Source organism: Perognathus longimembris, chromosome 18, assembly GCF_023159225.1.
Source record: "Perognathus longimembris pacificus isolate PPM17 chromosome 18, ASM2315922v1, whole genome shotgun sequence".
In the NCBI taxonomy this organism is placed as follows: Eukaryota; Metazoa; Chordata; class Mammalia; order Rodentia; family Heteromyidae; genus Perognathus; species Perognathus longimembris.
Genome location: NC_063178.1, coordinates 21825451 through 21852685, shown reverse-complemented (window position 1 = coordinate 21852685; position 27235 = coordinate 21825451). Strand labels below are relative to the sequence as shown.

Genomic DNA, 27235 nt, shown 5'->3' with positions numbered 1-27235 from the left:
GTGGAGATGGGCAGGCAGGGCTCCCCTCTTTTGTATCCAGGCTGGCCTCAAATCTTGGTCCTCCTGACCTTCCCCTCCTCAGGTAGAAGAGTAACCCTTGTCCTATGGCAAATGTTAGTACAATTTCCCCCCGAAGCCCTCCCGACACCTCCCTCTCCACCGGCCGAGCCGCAGACGTGAAGCCAGGCGCCGCTCACAGGACTGACAACACGGAGGCCCGAGCTCCCACGCCGGGGGGGGGGGGGCTGCTTTCCATTCACCCGTGCGTGCCAACTCTGTAGACCCGGCAGGCTGTCAGACCTCAATCGAGAGCCATCCGCCTGGACTTCAGGACAGACACCTCTGCATTGACAACCGAGGTAAGCACTGCAGACCTAGCTTTGTCACTAGAACTCTAAGATGTTTGCGTATTGAGAAAGGCTTTTGTATTTTTATCTAGCTGCCTCTGTCTTCTCTGACTTGACGCCCATGCTTCCTGACTCATTTCCCACCCCGTTACCTTCCCTCCTTGGCTTCAGTCATCTCGGAAGACCTTGCCCTCTGCTTTCAGGATGGATTATTTTTTAAATTGTGTCCTATTAACCTAATTATATGCCTGGAGAGCCGGGAGGAGATTTTAAATGGAGAGCAAAATGCTGTGCTGATAATGTCCAAGAGTAAATTGTGTGGTTGGGGGGGGGGGGAGGGAACAAAGTCCTTTTACCTTTTTCTTTTTTTTAAGCTCTCCTAGCTGATGTCTGATGTGTGGACTGTGGATCTTATATGGTAGGATATTTTACTTTGAGCAACATGGTGTCCTTTGAAGAGGTTATAATGAAATAAAAGCCACCCTCTTTGAATTGCTGCTTCTACAATTTCATGTTTTTCCTGTCTTCAAATAAGAAATGCTTTCTTGTCTCCCTTTCCTTTCTTTCCTTTTCCTTACTCACTGATTAGCTCTATTAAAAGAGGTAAGAAATTAAGAAGGTAAGAAACTAACCTGCCAGGGTTATATTAGGTTCTTTTAAAACATGTCAGAGATGCAAAACATAAATAGGGCAAGTATCCTATTTATGATTTCATCAATCAATTACAAGAAAACGATACTGAGTCACTATGGCTCCCATTCACTGCGCATATGTGTGCATGACATACGTCAAGGATGTGCCCTAGCTATATCAAACCCAGTCAAAGTGTTGTAAGAGCAACTCTTCAATGCTCATTTGCAGGGCTGGGCTCTGCCTGATGAGGACAGAAGTCAGACAAGAGTTTGTTGTAATGCTTCTAGTAAGGTGACAGTGTCACAGTACACTAGAAACAAGAGTATCAGGCTAGGTGAAGTAGACAGGGTGTTGGATCCTTGTAGCACAGTGACGCCCAGGTTGAAACTCAGGCCTCAGTATCTGTGGATAGCTTTGTGCCTCCCCTTGAAAATATCTGGTGCTATTAGTGGCAATAAATAACCTACAATGAAGCTGAGGGGCAGCTTCTTGTGTGGCACACACTGTCATGTTTACATTGTCTACATGAATGAGGACAGGGCCTCAGTGTCTTAAAACATTAGGTAAATGAAACTGTCCCATAATAACCTGTAGTCAAGGCAAATGAAAGTGCAGACAGGTGAGGAGAGAGAAGGCAAGACCAGGCTACGAGAGCTTCATGGACAGGGAGCTGGAGAGGGAGATGTAGAGAGGGAGGGAAGAAAGGGAGAGGACAAGTGGAAGGAAGAAATGACAGGAGAGAGAGAGAGAGCAGAGTGAGAGAAACAGAGAGTGGAAACAGAAACAAGGAGAGAAACAGAGAAAGAGAAGGACAGAGACAGAAAGAGAGAATGAGAGAGAGAGAGAGAGAGAGAGAGAGAGAGGCAGAGGGATCTTTCTAAAAGAGCAAACGCCCCCATACTTGATAGTTATATTGCAAAAGGACATCTCAAAGTTTAGAGACAGATGTGAACAAGGTAATTGTCCTTCCTAAATTACCAATTCATTACAAATGGCTTAAACATTTTATGCCCCAAATAGCTCCCCCAAACATTAAATACAACAGAACTATTTACTGCCTGACTACATTGTTAAGTCATCTTGCTTCATGAACATGCATGCTGCACACATATGCACATACATTATATACACACACACACTATATATATGTATATGTCTGCTTTCTTTATTTTGCAAGTTCCTGGAACCCAGGACCTTGTGCATGCTAGGCATGTACTGTATCTCTGAGCTACATTCCCAGTTCCTGTTTCATATATTCTAACGAATAAGACTCATAAATTAAGAATTTAAGAGAACAAAAGAAAACTGGGGTACACTGCCCAGCATCTGTGAAGTCTCAAGTTCAATCCCTAGCACTGCAGGGATTTAAACAGAAATTTAAGAGAATCATTTTTTAAAAGCACTACAAATCTCTAAAACGTAACAAAGGCCATTTTACCTTGGGGCTTTTCTTTGATGTGGAAATCCAATGAAGCTTAAATTTTTCTTGTTAAAATCTAAGGGAAAAGAAATAATGTAACATTAAAATACACAGTATAACACATCTACTAGGAAAACATTAGTCAATCTGTCTTTGAATTTATAATTCAAGAAAAAGAAACCATCAACTAGACAAGAAATCAGAATACAAACAGTCACTTCTGAAATTCAATTTCTTTTAAGCAAGTTTTTGACTTATTTAGCTCTTTCTTGAAAGTAGCCATCATATTTCATGAGTTAAAAATACTGTGACAAGCTGAGTGCCCAGTGGCTCACACCTCTAATCCTAGCTACTAAGAAGGCTGGGATCAGAGGCTCATGGTTCAAAGCCAGCCTGTATAGAAAAGTATATGAGATTCTTATCTTCAATGAATCAATCACCAAAAAGTTGGAAGCGGACCTGTGCCCTAAGTTGTAGAGTGCTAGCCTTGAGCAAAATAGCTCAGGAGCAATGCCTAGAACCTGAGTTCAACCATCAGGACTGGTACACACATAAAAATACTTTGACACAGTTCAATGTTCAATGTTATGGTTTAAAATTTTTATGGCAACAACAGTAAATCAAAATAAATACCTAAAAACAGAGCTATATATTGAAGGGAGAAAGAGAGGACAAAGGAGTTAAGCAATTTTGGTCAAGGTCACCAGAAGTACTAAAAGTCTTTTGCTGGAGAGCTAGATCTGAGAATCTTTCATGAATAGCTGAGGCGAGGCATGAAGAATTACAGATGTCCCCGTTCTATCTGCTTTACTTTCATTAAAATCCAAACAATAACAACACATGACAAATACTCATTTGTTTTCAAGGTTAAGGTATATTATTATGTAAAGATAGATGTCACAATTCCATTCAGGAACAACTCCCTACCCGCCCCCCCCCAGCCCCCGCCAAAGTGAACTGGATAATCAAAGCCAGATCCTCATTACCAGTCTCTCAGCGACAGTAAATCTATTTTACAGATTTGGGCATGGTGATCATTTGTGGACCCAGAAAACCTGAGGTACAATACAGAAACTTCTTCCCCTACTGAAGTACCTTTCACAGTTGAATATTTCCAGGCAGAAGCCTGAGGAATAAAAGGATCAAACACTGACATGTCTTTATACACATGCAAACACATCCATAATCCTGGAATTTGGAAATTCTAGCTAACTAAAAAAGCACAATATAAAAAGATACAATACTGATAAGACATTTAGGCTTTTCTTTCAAATATGCCGTGCATCTGTTAGCTATTTAAAGAAAGATAATTCAGTTCTAAAAGCGATCAAATTTTGGAGGAGAATATTCTGGAATCTGAGGCCTGAATCATTCCAGTAAATTCCAGAAGGTATATTTGTGCTAAATTTCAAATCTAAAGAGATTAAAAATAACCTGGGTGTCTCGTTTCTGTACAAATACCACACCGAGGACATGAGAACATTCAGTAAATTAAAAACTTACATCTTACTTGATGTAAGAACAAGACCCACTGAAAAGATAAATACATTGCTGGAAATTGTCTCTCATGAAGAGTTAATAAGAAGAGACTCAAACACTAATGCCTACTGGAAATTCATAATATACAGCATTTGGCTTAGGATTTCTTAATGAAAAGAGCAACAACAGATACAGAATTGGATTCAAAACCTGGACATTCTAATTTAATTTGTAATTTCCCCTATGTAAACTCTTTAGTGGTTTAGCAACATCTTTAACTTGCTAATAAAGAAAGAGCATGTACCATGTCAGCAACTAGAATATAAGCTCATTTATAAAGTCAGATATTTTAAGCATTTTTTTGAAAAAAAAAATGCAACTGCAGCTATTTAAACATAGGAGAATGCAGGGTAAAACACAGAATTCCAAGGCAAATATATTACAGAATGAATATATACACACATTAGATATTTCTCTTGCCTTACCTGGTTTTTCAGAGAATTTGAAAGCTCCCAAACAGCTGGAAACCCCAGGGCTTCTGAACATGGTTGTACCTAGAAGCTTTGACTAACAGCCTGCTACAACTAATTCTTACCCAATAACAGCTTTGGTCTAATCTAACCAAAATTGGGTTGAGATTTTTCACAGTGCAGGGCTAGAACAACGAAACACGTGTGTCCTTGAGCTTATGGTAAACACAAAGCCAAAGGCTTCAGACTAAAACGAACCAAACCCCTTAATCAGATTACCAGCAGAAATCAGACCTGGAGATGCTGCACCAGCGTGAGTCCCAGGGATGGGACATTTCTGACAGCGCCCCTGCCGAGCGGTGGCTGAACTGCAGTCCGGCCTCTGCTGAGGACACAGTACCGCATCCTAATCACTGCAGAGGAGTCAGAAAATAACCTCTCCTTCTGTCTAACAACAAATAGCTGGGCACCAGTGGCTCACACTTGTAATCCTAACTACTCGGCAGGCTGAGATCTGAGGACTGAGGTTCGAAGCCAGACAGGGCAGAAAACTTAGCTCCACTGAACCAACAAACAGCCAGTAGTGCAGCTGTAGCCCACGGTGTAGAGCACCGACTCTGAAGGGAAAAAGCTAAGGGACAGTGCCGAGGCACTGAGTTCAAGCCCAGGGCTGGCACCATAAACAAACTAACTAAAGGCGACACTAAAAGGGACAGTAAAGAAAATCAAATGAGCTCAATGACAAGAAGACCAGACACTGGTGAATGATGGAGCCTTGGATTGGGAATCAGGGTCATGGTTAGGGTTCACTCCACCTCCGCCAGGAGGCAGGGGCTCTGCATTTGTATTTTCAGTCCTGAATACTGTACTGGGCACACAGTCAGACTGCAGGGAACGTTTGCAAAATAGGCATATAAAGTCAGACCCATTTTATCTGAAGGCTAGCAACTATATTCTACAACAACTATAGATTTCCCATCCTGCACTCTTAGATCAAGTTCTAAAAAGAAAACACACAGGAAGAAGTGGTAGAGCATTTGCTTAGGAAACCTGAGGCCCCGAGTTCAAGCCACTGCACTGACAAAAGGAAATGAAGAACAACACGCCAAATTAATTAAGGCATACAAAGGCGGGTAAAGAAAGTAACACTTGCTTACCACATGGCCAGGGCAACATTTGACATTTTCTTTATCCTTATTTCCTTTTCTAAAATCAGGGAGGGATACAGCAATTAGCAATTACAGCACTGAAAAAGCACAGCAAGAAGTTCAAGTGGTAGAACACTAGCCTGGAGCAAAAAGAAGCTCAGGGACAGAACCCAGGCCCCGAGTTCAAGCCCCAGGATGAGAGCACACACACACACACACACACACACACACACACACACACACACACAGAGAGCAAAAAACAGCATAAGCTTTCTGAATAGCTATGGAGGAAAGCTTACTGAGAAGACATGGATAATTATAGGTAAAATGGAAAGGCAAATGTTGGAAAGAGAAGAGAAGGAGAGGAAATAGTTGAAGCATTAATTCAGCCAATGGGTGGATGAGGTAAAGTAACAAAGTGTTGATAAATAATTCTTCATGAGAACTTCAATCTACAAATCATGACATGTCTTGATCATCACCATTTATTTCCTGAAAACCACTCTCCTACAGGACAACTAAATTACCCTAAACAACTCCAAATGTTTCTTTTTTATTTTTAACATTTTATTGTAAAGGTGATTTACAGAGGAGTTACAGTTACATAAGTCAGGTAATGAGTACATTTCCTTTTGAAATGAGTTGCCCTCTCCCTCATTCCCTCCATTGCAAGTTGTATGGTTCATTTTCAACGTAGTGTCTAGTGAGTATCATTGCTGAAATGGTTCACCCTTTGTCCCACCATTTCTGAACTTTCCCTTCCCTTCCTCAAATTAGATAAACATATACACAGGACAAAGGATACAAAATCCGTCACAGAAGGGGAAAAAAACAAGGAAAAAAAAAGGAAAAGGGGAAAAAGAACTGGAAACAGTTTAAAAAAATCTCTGCTTCCATTGCTTGGAGTTCATTTTGATAAGCATCAGCACAACCATGTTACCTGAAGTACTGTGGTACTATATGCACACACAACGGAATTCTATGCTTCCACTGGAAAGAATGATGAGGAAATGGGAAGACTCAGAAAAAATTTAGTACAGCAAGGTAAGCCAGACCCAAAGACACATAGGCTGCATGGTTTCCCTCATTTATAATAACTAGAATGTGCTTATAAATTTACAAGTAAACCCAACGGACAGTAAAAGACAAATAGTTACACCTGGACATGATTAATTAAACAGCAGTCTAAACATTCACACAATGAGAACAAAGGAGGATATTCTTAAGGGAGGATTGCTAGGGTTCAATAGCGATGTGCACATGATCATACAAAATGATGCTTATCTAAATGCTTCTTTTAACTTATCATTAAGGAACCAAGTCTGTTCTAAATTTTCAAACTCAAATCTCATTCTACTATGCAATGAATCGGGGCATTCACTTGAAGTTGGCAGTAGAGTATTACTAGAATTTTCTGCTTTATCTGTTAATCATCATTCAAAAAATCTGATTAAAAAATGGCTTCTGTAAGCAGGCTGCTAGTGGCTCATGCCTATAACCCTCGCTACTCAGGAGGTTAAGCCCTGGAGGATTCCAAGGCTCAAAGCCAGCCATGGTAAAATAGTCCATGAGACTCCATCTCCAATTAACCAGGAAGAGAACTGGACTGAAGAGGTAGCCCGAGTGACAGAACACCAGCCATGGGCAAGAAAGCTGAGCAAGTGTGAGGCCCTGAATTTAAACCCTGATGTGAAGGAAGAAGGGAAATACAGTTGTGTTGTCACAAGAAAAACAGCGTGGAATTTTTTTAGGAAGAAGCCAGCTAAGATGGAAGAAGTCTACATTTTACAACAATTGGAATATCCACTTTATTCTGCACTAATTCCAATAAATGCTCACTAATAGGATGATTACTATCGTTTCAGGCTAGCTCATTCACACAAGGAAAGTTCAAAACTGCAGTTCCTCCTATCATTCTGCAGGTTGATACAGTTGATTTATTTGCAGAGGGAACTTGTAAGGATGTTGCCGGGCGCCAGCGGCTCACGCCTGTAATCGTAGCTACTCAAGAAGCTGAGATGTAGGGATCGTGGTTCAAAGTCAACCAGGGCAGGAAAGTCCATGAGACTCGTATCTCCGATTAACCAGCAGAGGGCCGGAAGTGGCACTGTGTCTCAAAGTGGTAGAGTGCTAGCCTCAGGGACAGCACCCAGGCCCAGAGTTCAAGCCCCATGACTAAGTAAAAGGGAACAAAAGGATAAAGAAGCAAGGTTTTGAAGTGCCTGTTGAGGGGCATGGAGACATGCCTTAGTGGAAAAGGGGCAAATACGGGGCTGGGAGGGCAGGAGGAAGGAAGGCCACCGTCTCGGCCTGTGGGACGGCTGGACACAGGGTGATGATGGCTTCTATGCAGGAAGATCATTTGAAACAACCAGAACCAGACCCTAGTAAATAAGAAAACACTAGACCCTGAGCCCAAACCCTCCATTGGTCTCGTAGACAAAAACGCAGGCAACACCCGGGACACACTTGGGGGCTGTCTGTGTCCCCTGTGCCTGGCTGAGAAGAGGAACTGCAAGGATCGGCCGAACACGTCGACCCAGCAGCAGGGAGGTGAGGGGAATGCCCCTTCTCGTCTGAGGTACCTCCGCATACGTGGGCCACTCTATGTGTTAGAACAGGGGCCAAAAGGAAAGCTCCCAAGAAAGCCTTGTCTTTCCGGAATCGGGAAGTGGATTTGTGGCTAGGAAGTAAATTGTGTGGGGGAAGAAACAGGAAGACAAAGTCCGTGGCGACGGTAGGGAAGATGATTGCTGGTGATGATTGCACTGATGGCGGCAGTATGAGCCCACCAAAGAAGGATTATCTGCCCAGACCAAGGCCAAAGAAAGGCGAAGGGCAGGGGTGATACACCATCCAGAATTGTGCAGCTCAAGGCTGCAGTTCAGCCTACCAGGGACCACCAAAAGCGCCAGTCTTTGAGAGGGAGATGGGCTGAGAACATTCTAGCACCCTTCCAACAAAGCCACAAGTGGCATCTAGGGCCAACATTGAGGACAAAATGGGAGCAAAGCCAATGAGATGAGAAACGGCCAAGTACCCCCCCCCCCCGCCCCCGCCCCGGCAAATGGCTATTTTCTACCACCACTGGGAAGATGTGGTAAATAAAAGGAACATGGAACTGATTTTTTTCCTCTCCAAGATGGGTGATCCAGCATCTCCTATATGCAGAGGAGAAAAATGAGATCCAGTGTGATCTGGGATAAATGCCCAAACAAGGATAAACTCTTAACAACATACTTCTGTCAGCAGAATAGCACCTTCGTCCAGACCAAACAAAATCAGAGAGGGAACTATGAAGTGAGAGCAGAAGGGACTGAGACAGGGTAGCAGCACTGGACAACAGAACCAGCTACTTTGCCCCCATCTGGAACCCTGCCGCCACACCTACAGCTACGTGTTGAGAAGGTTCAAGGCTTTGGAAAGCTCCGGCTGAGACCTGGGCCATGTGGCTGTTGGGTCTGCTTAGTGTTCTCTCTGGATAAAAATGAGCTCACTCCCCTCTGCTGGAAATGAGCTGACATTTAAGTGACAGTGTAAGGCAGGGTGAAATTGCCACGAACAGTTGTTTGAGTATATCCTGCTGTCAGTGGTCCCATACATTGCTAAAATTAACAAGTGCCACGGACATTTTAATGAACTCTCTCCTCTATAAGCTACAAAAGACAGCTGGACTGAAATTCCAGGGTCCAAGAGATATTTTTACAGCCTCGTAAAGGAGTAAGCTGGATGCCAAGGGTAGCCATAAATGCTATTCTCATTTTCTTGGGTGAGTTTTCGTGATGTGAATCAACCACCAGTTGCCTGACCTAGGTGAGCCCACCAGTAGGAAGGCCACTCGGCGCTTCCATTTCTCTGTTATCACATTCAGCCTTCTGGTTACTCACACATTCCATATTTCCTCTTCTTTGTTCATGTGTGTGTGTGTGTGTGTGTGTGTGTGTGTGTGTGTGTGTGTGTGTGAATCGGCTTGCACTCAGGGCCCAGGCACTGTCCCTGAGTTTTGTGCTGAAAGCTAGGTGCCACTTGAGCCACAGCTCCACTTCCAGCTTTCCTAGTGTTTCCCTGGAAGTAAGTGTCTCACAGACTTTCCTCCCCAGGCTGGCTCTGAACTGCAATGCTCAGTCAGATCTCAGTCTCCTGCTTGGATTCTAAGCGTGAGCCACCAGCCCTGGACTCCGGACTTCTTACACTCGAATTCTCCTCCCATGGGCATTAAGAAAATTTTTGTGAGGTTTGGTTAGCAGTAATATTTGTACACGTTGGTCAGTAAAACTTTTTGTTGCGTTAGGATATAAGGTAATTTTAAAACAGGCCATGCGTGGGGCTGGGAATATGGCCTAGTGGCAAGAGTGCTTGCCTCCTACACATGAAGCTCTCGGTTCGATTCCCCAGCACCACATATATGGAAAACGCCAGAAGGGGCGCTGTGGCTCAAGTGGCAGAGTGCTAGCCTTGAGCAGGAAGAAGCCAGGGACAGTGCTCAGGCCCTGAGTCCAAGGCCCAGGACTGTCCAAAAAAACAAAAAACAAAAAACAGGCCATGCATGTAGAGATGAAAGAACAAATGTACTTTCAACAATAGAATATATTACAACTCATGGTGATTTCTTTATCAGCTGTGTTGAAAGCATACCAACCTTCTCATACCTCAGAATTCTTCTCTGAAGCCAACGTATAATTGCAAACCCCTTAAAGGTTGTATTAATCTGTGTAACACAAATGTTCACATGAGTGATGTTATATTTTTAATAAACATGAACTAGTCATTTTGATTTGGGGCTGATTTTGAGTCTCTACCTAGTAGTTCTCGGGAAGAAAAATCTGGGTGACTTTTCTTAGAGTGTGGATAAAAAACAAACTTTGGTCTGTGTTTCAGAACCAAACTAGCAGTGTAACCCAGTGGCATTGTCCTTATCTACATAGATAAGGCCCTGGGTATGGTTCCAAGCAAAGCAAAAACAAGCAAACAGTTCAAATATACTCTGAAATGCACACAGAACAGCATAATATTCAGCTCTAAGAAAGGAACGGCATTCCGACACATGCTACAACACGAAGCTGAGGATATTAGGCTAAGTGAAACAAACCAGTCCAATACTGGATGATTTCACTCATCTGAGGCCTGTGAAACAGTCAGATTCATAGATTTTGAATGTGGATGGGCAGGAGCCGGGAAGACAAAAATATGGGGGAGGAAATACAGTCGCATTTGGGGGAGATAAAGACATTCTGAAGACAGATGGTGCTGATGGTTGCATAATTAAGTGAATGTAGTTTATCTGCAGCACTGAACCATGTGGTTAGAAACAATCAGGACAGCAAAGACAGACTGGGGGGGAAAGGGGTCATGTCTATAATTGCAGCTTCTTAGAGACAGAGGATGGGATGTCAAAATCTAAGGCTAATCTAGGGCTGTCAGGTAAAAGCGTAAGACCCTATTTGAGCAACAAGAAAACAACAAAACCTACATGGAAAATCTAAAGCCCAAAGTGTCAGGGTTGTGTAGCTCAAGTGGTAGAGTGCTTGCCTGACCAAAGTTCAAACCCCGCGTGGTCAATAAAAGAAAAAGGCTGAGAGGGTACATTTTGTATCTTTTTGCATAATAAGAATAATACACTAAAGAGAAGTCCCAAGCTGACACAGAAAGCAGGCGTGTGCTTAGCACGGGAGGAGGCACACCAGGAAGGTTGGGAACCTGTGCGCGTTTGGCCCGCAGAGGGTTCTTGATGAATACAGCCATATGTCTACTGTGTGAAACGCACAGCTGTCTCTGGGAACAGCAACAGGTGGAAAAGGCTGCCTTCTGGACACCCCGGGGCCTCTCTTCCCAGTAAGAAGACATCTTGTGCAGAAGGGAAGCGAGCCAAATGCTTCTGCCAGCGCCCACCATTCAATCCTCACTATTTGATGATTTTCATCTGAACAGAATACAAGGAAACATGGAAGTGTGTGTGTGTGTGTGTGTGTGTGTGTGTGTGTGTGTCTGTGTGTGTCTGTGTGTGAATATTGTATGTATCGCTACAAGTCCAGGGAACAGACAATAAATATATCAGGCAACACCAGATAGATCACAGCTGTTACGAAGCTACGCTTAACTTACTTGATGCAAAGAGTTGTGAATAATTTCTGGTCTGCTTGATTTCAGAATGGTAGTTTAATATTACTGACAAGTCATAATGACAGCTGCAGTAACAGTATGAAGCACCAAGAAATAGTCAGCACCCTGCATCCCTAAAATCGCCAATGTTTTCCATAGGTGGCATTCACTAGTACCCAAGAGGCACCCTTGGATCTCAGAACAGGTTCCCCGAAAGTTTGCTGACGGATGGAGAAGAGGAGCTAGTGAGATGTCACACACTCATGGTGACACTTTCCAGGTGTCAGTGGTACCTGGAAAGCAGATCTTGTGTTCATAGAGTAAAAGGCATAGGAAGGTTAGTGACACGGTATATTACTTGTACTGCATTTATATCGTATATTATCGCATTGTTCAATCATGGAGTAGGTGCATGATTGTATACAGATATTAAGGCATTTCATATAAGGTACTTGAGCATCCTTGAGTTCGGGGAGCTCCATGTCTGCCGCGGGGGCCCTCGCCCTTGGAGACCAGGGTGTGACTATATTCACTTCACCTCCATAGCCCATCTCTTCTTGTACAGAATTTGCTGAGCAGCTACTAGAGGTCAGACAGACAACATGGCAATCGAGACGCAGAGTTCTCTCCCTCAGCGACTTAAAAGTCCAGACAAGGACATCACCAACAAACACAGCTCCACTGCGAGGACTTTGGTCCAGAAGAGAAGCTGCGCCTTTCCTTCAAACGCTAGTCGATACAACCAGCATACGTTGGCTGAAACAGTGCAAATAAAATGCGTCTGAAAGCTTCAAATGCAAATTGTCATTCTGTTTTCTTTTTTTACACGAAGACTCGTTTAGACTGAAATATTTATTATTGCTCCATTGTAGCTGTTCACATATTGCATTCATTAAGAAGCTAAACACTATTGAATAAACAGTACAATGTATTTGAATCAGTGATTGATTTTCTCTCTCTACTAAAAAGACAAAACATTAGTTGGGGGGAAGAGGACTTGGGGGAGGGATAGCGATACCTTTATGTTAGAGAGTTTGCTTAGCATATACTAAGCTCTGGGTTCTACCCCAGCCTCAAACATAAAAGAAAGCAATACCAAGAGATGAAATACCTAAGTATAAAAAAAGAGTGCTTCTCCCTTAAAATCAAATAGTCTTTTACCATTCAAGTTATATACACAGTTTTTTTTCCTTGTGTGCTGGAGGCCCCGGATTCTATTCTCAGCATTGCAAAACCAAACCAAACCAATAACCATTTCTGACATGGCTCATAGTCCTTAGAATAAGTCCCAGTACAGAATCTGACCGTATGACCCACACAGTAAGTAGACAGACTCCCTGCAAAGTGAGGTACACTGCTGTCCTCTGGGAAGTCACCTCCCCGCACAAACCTGTTTCCCAAGCATACCATAAGGCAAGTCTGCCAAGGAGAGGGCAAATTCCTGTCATCACCGGCTCTATAATTAAGTGAACAGTACTAGGCCACGTCTCCAGGGCTCAGGCTCTCCAGGTCCACGCAGGACACAAGTCCACTGCAGCAGGACCTGCCAGCGCCAGCCTGTCCCTAGCTGCCAGCCTCCTGCGCCTGCCTAATAAGGCCATCTGTGAGTTGACTGGCTGGCTGGCTTGTAGGTCACCCGCTGCTGCTTACCCTGCAGACTCCAGGCGGACAGCAAAGCCAGAGCCTACCTTTTGGCAGACAAAGGGTTACCCTTTGCCAAAAGCTCTTAAAGGGCTGCACTGTTCAGTCTATTTACATCACAATAGAAAACTTTTCCAGGCAGCCTGTAAACTGGGTCTCAGTTGGTAGAGTGAAAGAAAGCATCGCTTCAGAGTGGGGCTACTGAAGAGGAACTTTTCTCCCTCTTTGCTTCTCCCAGTCTCCTTTTTGACTTCACCAGAGAATCAACAAAAAGCCAATCTTCAGAGGCACTTGTTTAGCATGCATCTGAATCTCCGAGGCACTCTAACTTTAAAATAGCATCCTCCTGTCTGCAAATAGATTGCGTGTCCCAGATGCTTGAAAGTGATTCACTGGGTCAGGTGCAGACAGCAAAGTCGCAATCCAGAAAATAAGCAACTGCCAGCCAGCAAAAAAAAAAAAAATAAACTTCTGCATTGTTAGCTAAGGATGCCGCCTGCCTTTGGTCCAACCAGGCTTGAATACACACAGTCATTATTCTTGCTTCATGGAGGTTACAGCTCAGTGACTCCTCCCCATCCTCCTTCCCTCCCACCCCAGGCCCCTTGTTGTTCTATATAAGGAAAGAAGGGATCTGTGGAGACAAGGAGCGGCACATTTATCCTCTTACCAACTTCCCCTAGCCTTTAGCCATGATTCCCCTGTCACTGAGCCGATAGGCCACCCACCGGCTCACTGAAGTCCGTGTGTCCCAAGGGAGTTTTACACACACCAGCATTTCAAGTGTTAACCTGGACCACAGGTGCACATGGAGAAACAATAGAAGAAACTTGAAGGGGGGAAAAAAAATCTTACCTTATTAGTTCAGGGTGTGTGTGTGTGTGTGTGTGTGTGTGTGTGTGTGTGTGTGTACTGGGGCTTGAACTTAGGGTCTGAGCACTGTCCTTTATGGTCCTTTATTTTTATTGCTCAAGGCTGGTGCTCTACCACTTGGGACACAGCTCTATTTCTGACTTTTCAGTGATGAATTGGAGTTTCGAGTTCCACGGCCTTTTCTTCTCGAGCTAGCCTTGAACCATGATCCTCTGATCTCAGTCTTTTGAGTAGCTAGGATTGTAGGCGTGAGCCACCTGTGTTCAGTGTTCAGCTTGTTCAGAGTCTTGATAGAAGATCATATGTGTAGCTTACATGTGTGATTACAGCAAGCAAAACTGAGCCTGACCACTTTATACTGCCTCCTTTCGCGTCCCTTATTGTTGGGTCTGATGTTCACTATCTTATGTGGAGGCATTCATTCTTTAGAATTTCTCAGTAACCCAATAGTAACACATAGTACCAAGTCTTTGGTTCTCTGAGGGTGACAGAGCTTGAAGAAGAGTTATAAAACAGGGGCATTTACTGCATATTAAAGTGTGAGGATGAACAAGTTGGATCCATTCATTAAACCAGGGTTGACCTATTCAAAGCGGCCCCTAGGGGAATCTATCATAGAGGGTCTTGAGAATTTCTGTCTAGATGTTTATGGAAAAGGGGAAGAATAAGAGGTGTGGGCTTCAATATCCAAAGCTTGTCCTTTAACAATGTGGGCGTCAGCCTTTAAAAGGAGAGTTTTAAAAAGTGACACCAAGACAGGGCATGGAGGCTTACACTTGTAATCTCAGCTACTCCAGAGGTGGAGTTAGGAAGACCATGGTCCAGGGCCAGCCTGAACAAAAGCAAAGTGTGAGACTTTACCCCCCAAAAACAACTTAAAAAAAAAAAGCATAGGCGGTAGAGCCCTTACCTCACAAGTAGAGACTTCAATCCCCAGCATTGCAAATACAACAAAATAGGTTACATCACTCCCAACTGTGCTAACACTTCTTTCCTTCAGAGTACTGACACTGTTAGAATCAGCCTTATCGCCTGCGAATTAGGTAAAGTGGGGAAGAGCCCTCAGAACTGAAAAAAGAAAAGAAAAATTCCTTCTTGCAGTGGCTGGGACTCAACACTCGCCTTTAACGCTAAGGGGGTGACGGGATTCACCCTCCATGGCGTTTCCGTGGAGAGTAAGGCTGTCTAACAGGTTCTCGGTGAGCCGTGCATCCCCATGAAGAGGTGCAGCTGGCAACTGCGCGTAGGCTTCCAATGTAAATGGATAGTCATCCTCCGCACAGAAGGAGAACCCCAGCACTTCCCCACCTTCCAGGCCTGGCCAACTCCCCAGACCTTCCCCCGCTCTGAAGTGCAAGGTGATTGTCCACGGACACATGCACATCACACCTTGTGGCCTTTAGATCCTCTGCGTTATTCGATTGATTTTGATTGATGACTAAGGACTAGGTTGGGGGGAAGAGCGCAGCCTTGCACTTGCCTACAGTGTACAAGAGTCAGGGTTTGGCCCCCAGCACGCACTCCTCCTACCACCCCCCCCCCAAAGTCTCAAAATATATCACCATTTGCTACCTCTTTATCTTACACTTTATTTTAAACCCCATTCATTATCAGGCTATTTTTGTGTCTATTATTTTTAGCTTGGACACATGCTTACCGTGTTAAGCTTAACATATGCAGATGTGTTTACAAACTTTCTTCTAAAGAGCTGATTTAACTAACATCTAAATGTACAAGATTCAAAATGCTAACTTTACACTGAAAATAATAATAATAATAATAATAATAATAAGCGGGATTCCTCACCTGCACTATATCTCCCTCTAGTGGCCGAAAGAAATTGGCGTGCTTACTAAAGACATTTTAACAAATACACAGAAATCCTACGTAAAGCCATTTTTTGTGCAAAACAGTAGGAATAGCTCCAAGATATAGAAGTTCAAAAGTTAGAAATTTAATTAATTAATTAAAAAATTTTATTTAACATCCTCTAGGCCAACCTCTGTTTCTGGGGCTAGGGCTGTGAGACAAAATCCCTGGCCATAAGGATTCACTTTTCAGTAATACATAAATCAAAAGTAGAAAAGATTGTCTTGAATGCCCACAAAGCATGTATGTTTTCCTGTGTTGCCATGAGTTTCATACATGTGGAACACCAAACACTCTGGGAATGGCATCTGATTTCCCTCTTCAACTCTTGCCAGGAACACCCAGAACTCCCCGCCCTGTTCCCTCCCAGGCAAATACTTGGGAATAAATGAGCATGCGCCAAGGAATCCAAACCCAGGGGATACGAAGTAGGAGGCTGTGTCATCAGCCAAACCATCTTCGAGTGTCCATGTGAGAAACTAAATTATTTAAAGTTATAAAGTGAGGCAGTCTCATAAAAGAGTAATAGGTCTTTCTATAAAAACTGGTATAACGATGTATATAATAGCTGAGTGTAAACATTAGAATGTAAACATTGGAACTGTGTGAACATTTTATTCAGAATTATAGTAATCATGAACTCCTAAACTGTGTAACAGTCATCTAACTACTCGTCAGGATCTGGACCTAAAAACCCTGGCAAACCTGGGCACTGTTAGCTATTCAGGAGGCTGAGATCTTAGGATCACAGTTCAAAGACAGCCCGGGCAGGAAAGTCTGTGAGATCCTACCTCCAATTAACTAGCAAAAAACAAGAAGTGGAGCTACGGCTTAAGTGGTAGATGAGAAAACGAGCAAAAAAGGCCCTGTGTTCAAGCACCAGTATTGGCACACACACACACACACACACACACACACTTTGAGAACTAATAATGTGTTCTTCCACTGTTCTAGGGGTTCTAGAATATAGCAGGGTAGAAGACAGGAGAATCATGCCAGCTGGAAGCACAGGCTGTGTGAGACTCCAAGCTGGGTGGATTCTGACCACTCACAGGAAACCTAAGACTGGCTTCAGAAGGAAACTGATCTGGCCGACCCTGCTGAGAGTCCCTCACACCGACCACGAAAGCAGCTTCCATGTTCCTAGCACGTGAAGAGGCTTTGAAAAAAGGATGCTACCATCAAGTGCTTAATGTTATGTACACATCCTGTTTGCCAACGTGTTACCTATTTCCAGTTATTCATTTGGATCTTTGATAAGACAGGGGGCAAGGAGGTTTCCTCAAGAGCATACGCTTTCACAGAAGCTGGATATGTATGGTTTAAAACCCTCTACCACTTGAGCCATGCCTCTAGACCTGCATTATACTGAACGTGGAATCTGATTGTTTTTTTCTTTTTGATCTGGGTTGGCTTTGAACCATGAGCCTCCAGATTTTAACCTCTTGAGGATGACAGAAGTCAGGCCCTGGTGGGGAGCATTTTGAAAGACATCATATGTGAACTAAAAGAAAAGCAAATATAAATAGTCAATGTTAAAGTATGCAGAGTGAACTTTGTTAGGTAAAATCTTTTTTGGGGGGGGAAGAGTCTAGTTGATTTTTCAAGCAAAATCTGCACAATGATTATACTGTACGTCTCAACGTAATTCAAGGCATTTACATGACTATTTCTTCATGACCACCTGATGAATATTCACTCTACTGACTTATAGTCTACTTCATTCATACTTTAAGGCTAGCAAAGAAATGGTAAAAATAAGTTTAAATTCAACTCAGTTTCCAAGTTTAAGGAAAAATAATCTCAAAAGTTGTCTTTGAGCTCAAGTTTAAAACTCAAGCTTATGACTTTGGATATCCAAGGGCACATTGCAAGTTATCAGATATGGTGATACAGACTTAACACATTACCATAAAAATGAGGGCCCTAATCTACGTTGCACTTACAATTTTTTATAGCAACATGTTCATATTTACATAGAGGGCATCTGCGATAAAGAACAGGTTTTATAATTTTATCCTAAAATTGTATTACAGCTGAGTACCAGTGGCTCAAGCCTGTAATCTTAGCTGCTCAGAAGGATAATGTCTGAGGATCACAATTCAAAGCCAGCCCAGGCCCAAGAGACTCTCATCTCCAATTAACTAGCAAAAAGCCAGAAGTAGAGCGGTAATTCAAGTGGTAGAGTGCCAAGCCTTGAGTGATAAAGCTAAAAGACAGCACTCAGGTGCTGAGTTCAAGCCCAGCACTGCTTCCCCCTAAAAAAAAACCCACGACCACAACAACAACATAAAACAATTACAACACACTATTTTATTTAAAAATATAAGTAAGAAATAAGGCACAAACTATCCCCTGGTCCTCTGTAGGCTCTGACAGGAGCTAGTTAAGACATCACCTGTAAGTACCTGAAAATTGCACTGAAGCAACATATATGTGTGTGTGTGTGTGTGTATGTGTGTGTATATACGGGCTGTTGTGTGTATATATGTGTATATATATATATATGTATATGTATATAGGCTGTTGTCACTGAAGTTCCCTACCCTCCCAACAAAAGAAAATATTCTAATTGAGAAACCAAGGGCATTTCTTACTTCATGCCTCTCCAGAAAGATCTAACAGAAGATCATAGGCCCCCGTTGCCTATCTATCTACCTGTCAGACTCAAGTCTTAAGAAACCAGGTTGTTTTCTGTAAACCTGGCTAGGCTGGTTATCAAAACCCCCATCTCCCCTATGCCAGACAATCCCTATTTCCTCTTCTCCTCTTTTCTCATGTGCAAGATTTCCCAAAGCTTGGGTGATTTATCTGTAGTGCCAATCTTCTAAGGAAAAGAATGATTCATTATGGAATTTCCCAAAGACAACATGAATATTTCAAAATGTACCAAATGTTATTAAGAATTTTCAATCTCATATATATGTACATAGGCACACATATGTACATATTCTATCTTCTAATCTTGGAAAAACGCTGTTGTTAAATGAATTGACCCCAAGCCTTACACTTGGGAATTAAAAAGTAATTTTTTCTTTGATTTCTAATCAACTGTTCAAAGCTTGGGAAATCTATGGAGACAGTAGAAAGGTCAATGGTGGTGGTCAGGGGTTGGGAGGAGGGGAAGGAGCACAGAGGTTTTCTGTGTGGTCCTGTAAATATGGACAGGTACACTGTGCGTTCGTCTAAATCTACAGAGGTACCACCAGGGAGGATACTAACCTTGTGGATCGTGCTTGCACAAGAGTGTCTGAATGTCTCTGTACAATGCTGTACATTGTTGTGAACCTAAATATGCTCTCAAAAACAAAGCACATACTAAACACTGTACACCCCCACCCCCCCCCACACACAGAGGCCCTTACACCCACACATGCGTGCACACATCTTGGCTGAACAATTTCCCAGTCCCTGCTGAAAACCTTACGGGAGATAACATGAAGATCACAGACATGGAGGTTGGGGGAGAGGTCTCTGACACCTCTGCTACTCCAGTTCTGCTGTGAAAGCACCCTGATGTCTACGCTCTTTTGTGGAATGTAGGGTGCTCCTAGCTGGGATCTGGGTAGCAGTCACTTCTGTGCTCATAGAACTGAAGGGACCCCGGTCCTTGGTCCTGTAAAGGGAAGCATGGTGAGCCCACCTGCATGGCGAGGAGGGGGCTTGGAGTCTGGGGCGGGGGTCAATGCTACACCTCTAGGGTGCTAGGCACCCTCCTCACCCTTCCTACAGCCTCCCCATCATACCCTACCTTGATCTGTATGGAAGCCAAGTACAGAATTCTTGCCCTGACAGGCATCGATGAATGCCACAGTCGTTTTCCACTTATCCAGTATTTAACTGCAAGCAGAATGCCTCCACTATGTCATTCCATCTTCACTGTGCGGTGTTCTGTATTTCACAAAGTGCTATAGGCAACATGGTTTCATGGGACCTTGCAGGCATCAAGTGCATCATGACCGTCATTATCTTACAGATGAGGAAACAGCTCCAGAGAGGCAAACATACAGGGCTGATCACAAAAGAGAGCCGGAAGAGGGGTCCCGAAGAGGTGTGTGTGCAGCCGCAATTACGGCAGTATTAGGTACCATAGCTAAAACATGGAGCAATTCAGGTGTCCACAGATGGATGGATAAACAAAATGCTGATGTACAGCCATTCCGTGGAATATTATTCAGTCTCCAAAAGGAAAGGATTCTAATATATCCTAAGTGGAGCTTGATGACATTATGCTAATGTAATAAACTAGTCAGAGAAAGGACACAAAGACTGAATGATTCTCTTACGCGGGAGACATAGAGTAGTCCAGAGTTAGGAACTGAGGCAGCACGAGTGGCTGGGAGATGGTTGGGAGCAGGGAGTTACTGTTCAGTGAGGACAGAGTTTCAGTTTTTCCAGAGGAGAAGAGTTCCGGAGAGTGGATAATGCAGAAGGCTGTAAATTATGAATGAATAATGAATACCATTAAAATGGTTAAGATATTTTATGTCATATATATATGTATATATATATTACCATGACACAAAACAATGTGGAAACAAATCCCACGAGGATACTGAGAGATGAGGAAGATACTAAAGAGTTAACCATGGTCAAAGCTGATCTGGTAGCTACTCAAAAGCCAAATCAAAAGGGCGAAATGGTGGAATGGCTCAAGTGGTACCATGGGTACCTAGCGAGCTCAAGGTACTGGGTTCAATCCCCAGTATTTCGAGGGAGGAGGAGGAGGAGGAGGAGGGGAAGGTATGGGGGGGGGGCAGGAGGGGAGTGTGGTAGACTGTGCCCACGAGCTGCTGGGTCCTGAGATCTGAACAAGATACCCACAGTTGCCTCTGTGGCAGATGTGGGTGGCTGTGCACAATCACCGCCTCTGCAGTCTCCAGCCCCTGTGGGGACCCGGACACAGAGGACAAGACGGCCCCCTGCGCTCTGAGACAACAGCAACGGCTACCGACCAGAACCTGCAAATGTGTGTGGGAGGCTGGCCCAGCCAATACCACGTCATGTGAAAAGCCTTAGCATTGGTGGTGTTCTTTTCAATGTATCTTGTGAAGTTCCGCCTTTTTCTTTTGTCTTTCTACCCCTGATGTCACTGTAACTGATTTGGGGACCCTGGGTATTGTATATACGTTTATCAGAACAAGGGAAGGGAAGGGGAACATCAAAGTAGAGCCACAAAGAGCAAAAGGCGAACCAATGCCAACAGCAATACGTAGAAGACAATATGCCGTAAACCAACTGTACAACTCGGGGGAGGGGTGGGGGGAGGGAGAGCCTTGGCCACGGTGGCTTCAGGAATGCTGGACTTGAACCGGAGAGAGGATGAGATGAGACAGAAAAGAAGATCCAAACCCGATTCCCCCTACATTCTTCTGGTGACAGATTTGGAACATGAGCTAATGCTCTCAGCAGCTCCACCAACCTTTCACAACAACAACATTGGGTTACAGCGGCCCCAGGGCATCCAGCAGAACACAAAACAGCCTCCCCCCCACCCCAGCTCTGCTTTTCTCTCTCTCTCTTTCTAATGGATGGGAGGGTGTGGGCAGTAATCCTTGCAAGTCAATATGTCATTTTGTTTAGGTTGAGAAATATTTGGTCATACTGACTAGACAGAGAAAACAAAAAGGTTTTCTCTAGCAGCAGGAAGATTTCATCTCTGCAGGAACTGGTCTGAGCAAGTAAGAGAATCAGTGCAGACAGAAAATGGGCCCCAGACCAGTGGAGGGTCCTCAGCCTGACACCCAGTCCGAAGCTCAACTCCTAGGCCCGGCTTTGACCTTCATGCGTCTACCAACAGCACTGTAGGTTTCCCGTACCAAGTCCTGAATGGTGATACTTTTTTTGGTTTTGCTCTTGCTAGGGACAGAAACCAGGGCCTCATGCACGCTAAGCATGTACTCTACCACTGAGCCGCATCCGTAGATTATAAAATCTTCTATCCTTTTCATTTTGGTCCCAGTTTAGTTCTTGGGTCTTTTTTTCCTTCCTTCCCTCCCTCCCTTTCTTTTTTCCTTTCCTCTTCCCCTTCTTCTTCCTTTCTCCCTTCCTTCTTGTGATCTAGGCAGAAGTAAAAAGAAAAAAAAACATTTTCTCAAAGGTCAATAGACAAGGTTTGGATGGCTTAGGCTGAACTCTGCCCTACAGTAAATGTAGAAAATGTTCACCAATTGCATACTCCGTGTGCTGTCCTGTTCTGTTTGCTGGGCTAATCTGAATGAGTGTGTGGGTCTAATGGATGAAGTGGCTATAGGAACACGGAAGTGATGTTTATGCAGCTCTTGAATGAATTGGTCGAATATACTACATGTTGCAAAAGAGTTGTTTCATTATGTAGTGATTTGGGCTAGATGAGATTTGTATTTGTGTGTGTGTGTGTGTGTGTGTGTACACGCACGTGCACATACCCATGCATGCTGGTACTCCCTGGGACTTGCTCTTGCTTGGCTTTTTTGCTTATGGCTGGTGCTTTACCACTTGAGCCATACCTCCATTTCTGGCATTTAACTAGTTAATCAGGCATAAGAATCTCAGCCTTCCCTGTAGCTAGGATTACAGATGTGAGCTACCAGTGCCCAGTGAGTTGTTTTTTTTAAATCTAAAATTAGTGAACCTTTACAATACATACCATCAAATAATTTACAAAGGGGTTCCAATTCACCAATTCAGTTCATGAGTACAATGCACCTTGAGCAATGTGCCCCTTCTATCATTCTCTCCTATCCGTGCAAAATTATTTTTATTCTTCATTTCTTAGGAAGCAGATGTAAATTTAAAATAATGAGACTCAGAGGATTTGCTTATATTTTAGTTAGTCATAGCAGGACCAGATTTTGATGCGTAGCGTTCTGTCTCTGGATGGGATTTTTATAGGATTACTTAAATTTTTATTTTGAGGGTCTGGACTGAGGCTTGGTGGTAGAGTACTGCACAACATGTGTGAAGTACTGGGCTCCATCCTCAACACAGGGGGAAAAGTTACTTTAAGCTCTGGACGCGAGTTATATCTGATCACAATTAGAAACCGGAAAGGGGCAGTTAGATTTCTTCGGGATTTTGTGGTAGAATTGAATTTCAGGTCATAAGGGGCTCCCTTCGGAAAGGCCCTACTTAACTGCAGCTAACAGGAAGACTCTACTGAGAAGCTTCACGTGCAGAGCCCTCCACACCTCCCACATGGAATCCCAACATGCAGCGGGGGCCTTGGAGCTGGACTTTACTGCTCCCGGGTGCTTCAGCGGGCAGCGAGAGGTTTGTGGCACCTCCACGCTTTATGGGTAACATACAGGTTGGCTAAGGCCTGCTGTCAACAGCAATACACCAACTATAAGAACTCAGTTTACTCTCTTTAGACCACGCCAGCACCATTTGCACAAAGCTTACCACATGGTGATACACATTTCACAACTATTTTTAGAGAATCAATAACCAAGATTTTATTAGTTCTAGGACATTCAACGTTGGAGGAGGACAAAAGAAACCTACATAAAAATAGTTTAAAAATGGAATTATTATAAAACACAGCCAAATGTCCCTGTGATCCAGTGGGCGACAAAGCTAATCAGATCAATGCTGCCAATCAGGAAGACAGGTCTGGTGAAGCCTGTAGTGGCTTTTCTCCCAATCCCTCTCTCTCTCTAACCACAGCTCCACATCAGACTCATGGATTTTCCTGTTCTGACTGGCTGCGAACTTCCATCCTCAGATCTCAGCCTCCTGAGTAGCTAGGATGATAGGCATGTTCCATCGTGTTTCCCAGCTGCTCTTCTCCGTGTCAGTAATACACCACTCACAGGCTAACTTGAAAGGTTAGGGTTTCAGTATGATTTTCCTCCTTAGTATCTCAGAAACATGTCATGACAATTACACAAGTTTGTCATCCTGGGAAAACAGCTAACAATACCAACATAAATGTTTCTCCAGAAAACACACACACACACACACACACACACACACACACACACACACACACACACCCCACCTCCAGATTTGTATTTGTTCACTTTATTTTCCAAAGAACTACAAGCTATGCTTTAATCTAAAACCGTTGCACACTTCAGATTTACCGAATCCCAAAGCAGGAGGTAAGGAGAATTATAAAGATCAAAACACATTCTCCTTGACCTGCAATGACGATGCTTTGGAACCATTCTTAGGGACAAGGGAACACTTGTAAAGCATGGCTCCGAAGCTGCAATGGTTTCAGCTGGTTCGTGCACAGCTTTCCATTCCCCCACCTTGCTATCCTGGCTCTGAATTCTCAGTTCTATAACCAAGTTCTTGCCACAGGCCCATGGAAGGATTGGACTTGTGACATTCAGTCCTGACAGATGCAGCCAACTGATGTCAGGGAACAAATGACACTTGTACAAAGAGCAGCCCAGAGGGCTAACACCTGGCCTCTAAGACAGATGTGAGGTCAAACTAGCTGCAGAGCTTTCTAGTCATATGACTCCTAGGTCAGTTGTAAGCTCTAAGGATTCTGGGTTTGCACATCTATCACATGTGAGCTGTTGTAGACTATGATAGTACACTTGAGCCCCTGCCTCTGAACACCACTGTTATCTCTTCAAATGTGTGTGTGTGTGCGTGTGCGCACACATACACATGCAGGCTGCTACTAAGGTTTGAACTCAGGATCTGGGCTCTGTCCCTCAGTTTTTACACCCAAAGTTGGCCTCTACCACTTGAGCCTTAGCTCCACTTGTAGCTTGTGTGTGTGTGTGTGTGTGTATGTGTGTGTGTGTGTGTGTCTATGTGGTTAATTGAAGATAAGAGTCTCAAAGGTTTTCCTGCCCCAGGCTGGCTTCCAGTTGTGACCCTCAGCTCTCAGTCCCCTGAGACGCTTGGGATACAGGCATGAGTCACTGGCACCTGGGTCCCCCCCGTCCCCCCCGTTTCTTCTTCTCCCCGCCGCACTTTTTCAGGAGCACACAAATACACATCTCCTGTTATAACTCATCATTGTAATTTCATACCGTTGATTATTACCCATTCTTTATCTTTGTACCAGTTCATTGCTTATGAGGATCACTATAAATCCAATTTAGTTAAATTTACAGACAGTATTTGGTAACTCTGTGATAGATTTTTCAGCGTTCTTTCAAAACCCAGGCTCTTGGCTATCAGGTTATTTTGAATGATTGTTCTTATCATTATATGGATCTATTAGCAATTCTAAACGTTTTCTGTGCCAATAGAGTTTGGATTATTTGGCAGGAACTTAAAAAGGGGGAGAACACTTCTGGATACACGTGGCCTTCCAACATACCTCTGTGGCTGCCCCTCCCCTCCTTGCTCATCTCCCCTGCTTTGGGGCACCCAGCAGTCTTCCATTCTTCCATAAAAGGGCTAGGAAGACACTGTGTTCACCACTGCACCAACTTGGGGAAGAAAGATAAATAAATGTTCCCAAGCCTGAGCATAAATGGGGTCAGGTCTTCTACGTAGAACCTGTAAGTTATGTTTGGAAACTTCAGACTTCAAGTGGCAACATAATGTTTAATATAATGTTAATGATGCAAATGGTCAAGCCAAGGAGAAGACTAAATCCATTTTTCAAAAGATCTATAGGAGGCAAACAAGTATTTAAAACCATTTTGCTGGGCCCTGGTAGCTCATTCCTGTAATCCTAGATACTTAGGAGTTGGACATCTGAGGATTGCAAAGCCAGTCGGGGCAGAAAAAAAATCCCTGAGACTTTTTAATCTCCAATTAACTGGCAGGAAGCCAGCAAAAGAGCCAAGCAAGAAAATGAGGCCCTGAGCTCTGGTCTCAGTACTGGTGTGTGTGTGTGTGTGTGTGTGTGTGTGTGTGTGTGTGTGTGTGTGTGTGCAGGTACGCATGTGCACGCAAGTGCATGCAATTGTGCACCCCCCTTCCATTCCTGTACAGACCATGATAAAGGACTTCTTAGCAGAAAGGCTAGTGGAAGCTCAGACACTCTTTCTCTACCTGAGACGGGTACTGTCTAACTAGGATATAAATGCATGCAAGAAGCACTGAGCTACACACAGTTTTGAGCATGATGGCATTTGGTCCCTGGAAGAGATCAACTTTATGAAGGTCCCAGAAACCCTGCCTTCTCTCTCTATTCCTCTTATCCACCACACTGGGTTGAAAATGCCCAAATATTTCTAGCCCTTGCTTTTCTGTAAAGAAAAAAAAATGGCAATAGGTAGGTAGTAGGAGAAATGATTAATTTTGTGTCCTGAAAGATAAATTTCAGTATTTTCATGAGTGTCCTGAACTACTGTCCTATAGATTTTTAAGCTGTGACATAAGCAGAATATATGTCAATACACAGCTTTTTAAAAGCAAAATGGAAAAGCACTGAGCAAGCAGATGCTTGAACTGAAGCCTAAAATCCAGTGACATGCTCTGACTCCGGGCTACGAAACTCTCCCAAGAACAGTAATATAATATATGGCCAGACAGTTCATCTAATTTCTCCACCAGCAGGCTTAGAGCAACTTGGTGTTCCTATTTAACAGTGCAGCTGGCTGGCTCCGAAGGAAAGGATGGTATAGGAGTTAGCAGGGGCAAGCCTTCTTTCTCAGAGGAGTCCCAGGTCTGACTTAATTGAAGGACTCATCAAAGGCCAACAGGACCAGGACCACATCTGGAACAAGACACATATTAAAGAGAAGCCTTCATAGGCACCTAGGGCAGATGTTTTAAAATGAACTAACTGTTGTTCTTAGAATTTTATTCAATTTCATGTAAAATTCAGCTGCTAAGAAATGTTAGACATAGAGCCAGTCTTTTAAACCCCAATGTATGTTTGTAATTCCTTCATTCATGAGATGAGAGTAAAAAAGCTTACAGAGTAGCAGAAGATTCCTGACGCAACATTGCAGTCTCCTTGGTCATTTCCCATTCCTCTCTTGTTTACCCTTACAAAGTTTATTTGCTAATGCAAATAAAATAATTATTTATCGCTTTTAGACACAAGGAGTAGTGTGCAAAGTTAGTCAATGATACACTGAAGAAATACTCTTGAATAGACACAAAGACAACTTCTTTGCTTTCTGACTGCATAATATTCCATTGTACTCAGGCTCGATAATTTGTTCAACCAACCTCTTCTTGGTAAGCGTGGAAGTTTTCCATCTTTTGCTATTTTATCCAAAGGGACAGTGTTATCGCCTCACACATTAACTATATCTGAGAGAAGAAAGCAGAATGTGAACAATTGTTCTTCCCTGGCCTTACACCATTCCACATCCCGTTGAACACAGCTCCCATTTCCTTAGC

General features: G+C 43.5%; 1 protein-coding gene across 2 annotated transcripts in view; it reads right to left on the bottom strand.

Moving 5' to 3' along the window:
* Positions 1–27235, bottom strand: part of Svil (supervillin) — a 193972-nt gene that overhangs the window by 79308 nt on the left and 87429 nt on the right. For both annotated transcript variants that reach the window (XM_048367915.1, XM_048367916.1), the window contains exon 4: positions 2419–2476. The gene's annotated coding sequence lies outside the window, so the exon portion shown is untranslated. The remainder of the gene's footprint in view (positions 1–2418; positions 2477–27235) is intronic.